At 32.7% G+C, this 7449-nt stretch overlaps 1 long non-coding RNA gene and 3 other non-coding genes across 4 annotated transcripts; all 4 read left to right on the top strand.

The window, feature by feature from the left end:
• The first annotated feature begins 1225 nt into the window (after positions 1-1225).
• On the top strand, positions 1226-2848 carry LOC147536266 (uncharacterized). The gene is made up of 2 exons (XR_015225945.1): positions 1226-2548; positions 2746-2848. It is a non-coding gene; the product is annotated as an uncharacterized LOC147536266 (long non-coding RNA).
• On the top strand, positions 1356-1500 carry LOC147536267 (small nucleolar RNA snoR134). Its single transcript, XR_015226858.1, has one exon. It is a non-coding gene; the product is annotated as a small nucleolar RNA snoR134 (small nucleolar RNA).
• LOC147536268 (small nucleolar RNA U36a) lies at positions 1581-1667 on the top strand. The gene has a single exon (XR_015226870.1). It is a non-coding gene; the product is annotated as a small nucleolar RNA U36a (small nucleolar RNA).
• On the top strand, positions 1708-1822 carry LOC147536269 (small nucleolar RNA Z278). The gene has a single exon (XR_015226826.1). It is a non-coding gene; the product is annotated as a small nucleolar RNA Z278 (small nucleolar RNA).
• Positions 2849-7449: the final 4601 nt, after the last annotated feature.

A 7449-nucleotide genomic window follows, 5' to 3' on the forward strand; every position in this document is an offset into this window, starting at 1 on the left:
GCGGAGGACAATCGTCCTAGGTCAATACATATCACTAACGTACTCTCTTAAACATGTAATTGGTTTCTCCATTTCTCATTTCAGATTTTCATAAAAGCATAACCTTAGTTTAAGTCATATATGAGGTCATTTTAGTGTTGAAGTGTAATATCATGACATTTTTCGCATTCGATGAATTGTACCGTGCCGGAGGCACGGGTTATACCTAGTAATGTTTACAACTCAAAATGTAGTCGTATATATACTTGAATTACAAACTTGGTCATTTATCCTTCGTTTGGAACAACTTCCAAGGGTCATATTCTTGAATTCCAAACTTTGCTTACAAAATCATATTACACATTGTTTCCTTCGACAAACAGTAAAATGTGATACAAGAGAAGAATGGTGCTACCACAAGTTTAAAGACTTCATCACTGATCAATGTGATGATAGACTATTAAGTTCCTGCGACTATTATTCAACAAAAAAAAAAAAAAAAAAAAAAAAAGTTCCTGCGACTTTTTCTAATACTTCTTTTTGATTTTCTTTGTCGGGTCACTTGAACTCCTCCAACAATGTCTCTTCACTACCATTAATACCATTTCGGTCGACGTCATCATCCAATTTGGATGCGTTTCAGAATTAAACATTGATTTTCAGTCACACTGGTGGATTCTTTCTCTAGGGAGGTTATTCAACTAAAATCAAATGGAAGTACGAAAAATGTCGATTGATCCTAATGTGAGCTCTAATTATCATTTCACTCCAACTGGTACATATCCCTAGCATATTCTACAAAACCTACAATCCCATCCTACAGAAAACTAAATGCCTTCCATTCCTACTTAGTTTTACCTCTCAGTTCCCCCACAATTTCATAAGAAAATACTTCATTGACTCCAGTATGACAAACATCAGTGTAAACCCTAATTCGGATCGCACGATACCTGACAAACTCGACACGCTCGGACGACTTGTAGCCACTAGGATTGTAAAAATTTCCCACCCGTGTCCGATAATCCAATTGACATAAATTCCAGAGACCGACCCGATGGACCTAATGAGGAAGTAGGCCCGTGGACACAAGACCTGAAGTGGCTAACTTATGGTGCTCATAGAACTTCATTTGAGGGAGTTGGTCCCTGAAGTGCCCTAATCGTTGGATGGAATCGCTAAGCAAAAAAGATAATTAGGGTTTCATCATGAACTTCTCTATATAAAAATAGAGGTGGTCATCTCTCTCACATCACAAACTTAGCTCTGTCGCCTTTTAGCTTCCCCTTTCTAGGGTTAGTTTTTTTTTGAATTTTAAGCTTGTTCATCCTCATTTCATCTCAATCAAACACAAATTCTTTCATTTATTTCAATTTTATCTGCACGTTGCACCCCGGGCTTCTCTGAAATTCTCAATGAAGAAGAAAGCCCCAATGCTCGTGCTAAATTTATGCCATTTAGTGTTGCAGTTTTGCTTTGATCTTACTTAACCAGCTTATCTGTGTCAAAAGAATGGCTAAATCTATACTCAATTTTGTTTGATTTAGGGTTTTGAGTTTAGGGTGAAGATTAGATTTGTAAAAGTTTGAATCTTTGATTGAAATTGGCAATGATTACAATTATCCGCGCTTCTGAGATTAAATCCATGAAGTAAAAATGGTAAAATTGGTTGAATTTCTTGATATGAGCCAATCAATTTGAATCTAGGGTTTTTAATTTAGGGTTGTTGTTGCTGATGATGATATGATTCAATAAATCGAGGTATAGTTGAACTGAGACCCTGTTTACAGGGAGAACCCCTTGGGGAAACTATATTTCATATGAAATTAATGAATCTAGCTGAAGCTTAATTTTCAATCATTTTTTCTTTTATTTGTAATGATGTTTTAGGGTTTATGTTCTGTTAATGGTATGATGAAAATCTTGTGCTATTAGCATTTTTTAGATGCGATGAGTAGCTTCGTATTCCACACGAGATTTCTGACTATTCAGAAGCCAACATCTAATTTGTTTCTTGCCTGGCTCTTTGCGTAAATTGTCGACTATCTTTTGTATTTTCTTTACATTCTCTAAAAAGTTAGATTTTGATTTTCTTATAGTGCTCGTTTGTCATTTATTTCTATTATTTTTGTTTGAGGGACTGGAACAAAAATATAGAAATAACAAGTCAAAGGGTAGAACTGAAAATTTAAATTTGACTTTTTAGTCAATGTATTGAAAAACTCAAATGCCAATATAGACATTTATTCAAATTTGAAAGGGCTAACAGTGTTTTAAGGTTAACCATAGTTTTCAAGATGTAATATCTATTTTTTTCTTTACCTTCTTTAAAAGGTGGAGCTAATTCCATTGGACTTAGTTTTGAGGGGAATAAATAGGAAAATGTTATTTTTTTACAAAGATGTAGATATGAAATTGTAAGTTTGGGAGTTACTAAAAAAAAGTTCCTTAGGGTGTATATATCGAGTACTTTGAACTTTAGGGACTACTAAGGAATAAAAAATAGGGTAGTAACCACTAGTCCTTTTGTTAAACCCAACAACACCTACTGTGTTTTTTTTGATTGAAACATGTGCCTTGTATTTGAATCAAGTTGCTGAAAATTTTCATTTTAACCCTCTATCTTCTCTTTTCTCTAAATGTAATCCTTTAACCTTAGTCAATAATATAAATACATCTTTTTATATCAACAATGGTTGATTAACTCCTCATTTCTCTTTACTGGAAAAAATAAATAAGAAGTGAACTAGAAGTGAGAGAAATAAAAAGGATTTTGTCTAAGAAGAGAACTAGAAGTGATAGAAATGAAAGAGATTTTGGGTAGCATTATTGATATAAAAAGATCTATCTATAAGAATTTCTAGGGCTTTGGTTTAAATTAGGAGCAAAGCGAAGAAAGAGCTAAAATTGAACTTTTGGTTATTTTTTTTCATCTAAGAAAGAGGCATGTTAGTGTTTTGGGTGTCCTACCGTTAGGGTTTAGATTCTGTAGCCTATTGTTACAACCTGAGCTGTTAGATGAGAGAAAATGCAGATTTAGAGGGAATAATGTACGGAAGTTAGGTTGCATCCAGTAACAACCAATTAGACCTTAGGCAGCGTGTTTCGGTGACTCGCAAACATCATAAGCACAGTTAGACGTGCATAGTGGCCATCAGATTGAACTTGCGCGGATCTGAACGCAGTTAAACGCATGGGGTCACAAAAATAACTTTCCCCTCTATAATCAACACCTTTGTGGCGGTATTAGGTGCTTTGCCATCTACATAAATAAGTTGCGCTGTCTCCCAGATTGCGCCACTTGGTCTATTGTTATCCTGCATGCTCGAAGAGCACCCGAGTGTGGCCCACTGGTCAACTTCATAAGACCCCAACTTTGACTTTGCGTAATTCACTCTTTAGACTTCGATTTGACTTTTTTTTGTGTCTCCTGATTTTTCTTGGAGTCTACTCTTCATTAATATATCGATCTTGGCAAAATTTACTATAGTATCCTTGTTTTCAAATGGCTGAAATGCCCTTCGAGTATCTTTCTCTTGTTTTTACTCTTTTTTTCACGCTTAAATTTGCAAACAAACCAACCAACCGTTATATCATAATAAATCTTCAAAATGTATTCGAGTATGCTAAACGACTTAGTTGACATTCTCGTGTTTTGTCAAACACGTAATAAGAGTCCAACAAGTGTTAGCGACACTAAGTGTGCCATTATAAATATGAAGCACCTCATCTTACAAAAAATGACAAGTCAATATATGAAGATAATCTTCGAGTCCACCTTTGAAAGTGTGAAATCTCTAAATTCTAATGAACATGTAAATATCATAGGTTAACAAAAATTAGAAATATCTAACAACTTCAGTCACTCCAAAGCTATCGGAACAAGACAACAAACACATTTATCAAAACCAAATTAGACTAGAAATTTTACTTATTCATAAGCTAGAAATGATAAGGAACCATACCATTATGTGGCTAATCTTCCAATATACCATAAATACATTTGATTCATATAAAATTATGAAACAAATTTAGGCATACTTACAAAGTTGGTTGCTATAGAACTTGAGAGAACTTTGTAAGTGGCAAGGTATGTATATAATGTCTTCTGTGAGCAAAAGATTATTAGATATATCAGAAGAGTAGAGATAACAAAAACCGGGTAAAAGGTCGGGAAAGAATGAAATTTTTCACTTCAAAAAATCATAAATAAAACACTTATATAAGTATAGGTGATTTTATAAACGGTTTCAAATGGTTGGTGATTGTGAACCAAGGTCAAATAAAACAACAAAAGAGCGAAAGATAATAGAAACTAAATATAGGATACCGATCTAGGAAAATAAGAAAATTTTCACTTGTACAAAATTTTGATTGATTTTTTCTGTATATTTTTTTATTTCTTTGTGTTTCCGGCAACCCCCACCACCATTCATTCTCAATGTCGGTGATGGTCGCTTGGCAAACCGCCTACTACGACTTTTTTTTTTCTTTTAATTTCTATCCTATGACTACCACCTGCGACCACCATCACCAGCATTTCTGTGCTCTTTCTCTATCTCTATGACTTCCTTTCTCTCTCCCTCTTTTCTCTCGCCTTTCTCTGAACTAACTTCTCTTTTTCTCTCTTCTCTCGGCTAAATCTCCCTCATTTTATCGCTATATCTTTATCTCCTCCGTCTTAGAGAAATAAAGTCCGTAATTAAGTAAAAGAAGTGTATAAGATAACCCAAACATCGAAGAAAGTATCAAAAAAATAAAGAAAAAATGAAGTAGAAAAAAAGATACTTACATTATATGTTTCTAGATAAACATAAACGTAATTTTGTGACGATTCCATATGTTCTACCATTCTCCTTAAATGTTGTAAAAGAAATAATAATTTCGTAAAAGAAAACATAAGTCCCTTGGACAGCTTTATAAGAAATTATAAAGAAAAAGGAATTTGATATGTGATTAGTTGGGTTGCAATTATAGGCCTATACACGGTAGCTCATCAAACCGGATATAGACATATCTGTATCTGACATTCGATAATTATCCGATATATTTTATAAATCAATATCCGAATTCGATAATATTAACATATATCAGATATTATCTGATATCTGGAAAAACAAAAATTTATATATTAAGTTAAAGTTTTTAACCATTAGATCTAAATAATAGATCTGAACCATAAATTTTTATATATTATTATTAATAATTTTTTATTTATTTTATTTATCGGATAAAGATATTTGTCAGATCGGATATTGGTGTATCCGTATCCGATATCCGATAAGGAATATCTGAATTCGTATCCGATATCCGAAATTTCAAAATTTTGAATTCAAATTCGTTAATGTCGAATATTTTGATATCCATTCATAGACTTAGTTGCAAACAAATGAAGGGATCAATACATTAACCCCTTGTTTGTGCCTACTGTTAGAAGCAAAAGAATAAGTCCCAGGAACCCAACCAGGAGACCTATAAAATTGGAGCCCCAAACACACATAAAACTAAACAATAACAAACAATGAATGACCATAAAGAACAGAGTGATCTTTAACAAAAAATAAAAAATAAAAAATAAAATAAAAAGAACAGAGTGATAAATTTGAATAAACAAAAATTTTTGGGTCAAAAAGACGTTGGTCGGAAAATAGGGTCAAAAATAAATAAACAATCCTCCCATTTTTTAACGACCTACTAAGGGAAAGTTAACATTACCAAAGTTAAACCTCAGAAAGAAAAAACATTACGAAAGTTAATTGGATAACTGGCCAACTGGGTGGTAGTTTTAGGGTTCTTTTCGAGTAAAGAGAAGTCTGTTTTAATTTGAATTGGATTAGATATGGGAATAGAAGTAATGGGTCGTTAAGATTTTCCTAAGAATCTGATTAAATTTAAATTAATAGATAGACTAGAATCCAATTAAATAAGAGTTTGTTTCCTAATAGATACTACAACTACCTATAAATCTAAGGGTTCTAATTAACTTAGAATTTGATCCTGTGGCTATTATAAATTTAACCTGTTCTGTGAACCAAGGTCAAATAAAACAACAAAAGAGCGAAAGATAATAGAAACTAAATATAGGATACCGATCTAGGAAAATAAGAAAATTTTCAGTTGTACAAAATTTTGATTGATTTTTTCTGTATATTTTTTTATTTCTTTGTGTTTCCCGCAACCCCCACCACCATTCATTCTCAATGTCGGTGATGGTCGCTGGCAAACCGCCTACTACGACGACTTTTTTTTCTTTTAATTTCTATCCTATGACCACCACCTGCGACCACCATCACCAGCATTTTTGTGCTCTTTCTCTATCTCTATGACTTCCTTTCTCTCTCCCTCTCTTCTCTCGCCTTTCTCTGAAATAACTTCTCTTTTTCTCTCTTTTGTCGGCTAAATCTCCCTCCTTTTATCGCTATCTCTTTATCTCCTCCGTCTTAGAGAAATAAAGTCCGTAATTAAGTAAAAGAAGTGTATAAGATAACCCAAACATCGAAGAAAGTATCAAAAAAATAAAGGAAAAATGAAGTAGAAAAAAGAAGATACTTACATGATATGTTTCTAGATAAACATAAACGTAATTTTGTGACGATTCCATATGTTCTACCCTTCTCCTTAAATGTTGTAAAAGACATAATAATTTCGTAAAAGAAAACATAAGTCACTATGACAGCTTTATAAGAAATTATAAAGAAAAAAGAATTTGATATGTGATTAGTTGGGCTGCAATTATAGGCCTGTAAACGGTAGCTCATCAGATCGGATATATAGACATATCTGATAAGCTATCCGATATTCGATAATTATCCGATATATTTTTATAAATCAATATCCGAATTCGATAATATTAACAGATATCGGATAATATCTGATATCCGAAGAAAAACAAAAATTTATATATTAAGTTAAAATTTTTAACCATTAGATCTAAATAATAGATCTGAACCATAAATTTTTATATATTAATATTAATAATTTATTTATTTATTTTATTTATCGGATACGGATATTTGTCAGATCGGATATTGATGTATCCGTATCCGATAAGGCATATCTGAATTCGTATCCGATATCCAAAATTTCAGATTTTTGAATTCGAATTTGGTTACGAATCGGATGTCGAATATTTTGATATCCATCCATAGACTTAGTTGCAAACAAATGAACAGATCAATATATTAACCCCTTGTTTGTGCCTACTGTTAGAAGCAAAAGAATAAGTCCCTGGAACCCAACCAGGAGACCTATAAAATTGGAGGCCGAAACAATGAATGACCATAAAGAACAGAGTGATAAATTTGAATAAACAAAAATTTCTGGGTCAAAAAAAGAAGTTGGTCATAAATTAGGGTCTCAAAAAATAAATAAATAGTCCTCCCATTTTTAGCGACCTACTAAAGGAAAGTTAACGTTACCAAAGTTAAACCTCAGCAAGAAAAAACATTACGAAAGTTAATTGGATAACTGGCC

Source organism: Eschscholzia californica, unplaced genomic scaffold, assembly GCF_041429995.1.
Source record: "Eschscholzia californica isolate CP2 unplaced genomic scaffold, dmEscCali1.0.p SCAF_5, whole genome shotgun sequence".
NCBI lineage: Eukaryota > Viridiplantae > Streptophyta > Magnoliopsida > Ranunculales > Papaveraceae > Eschscholzia > Eschscholzia californica.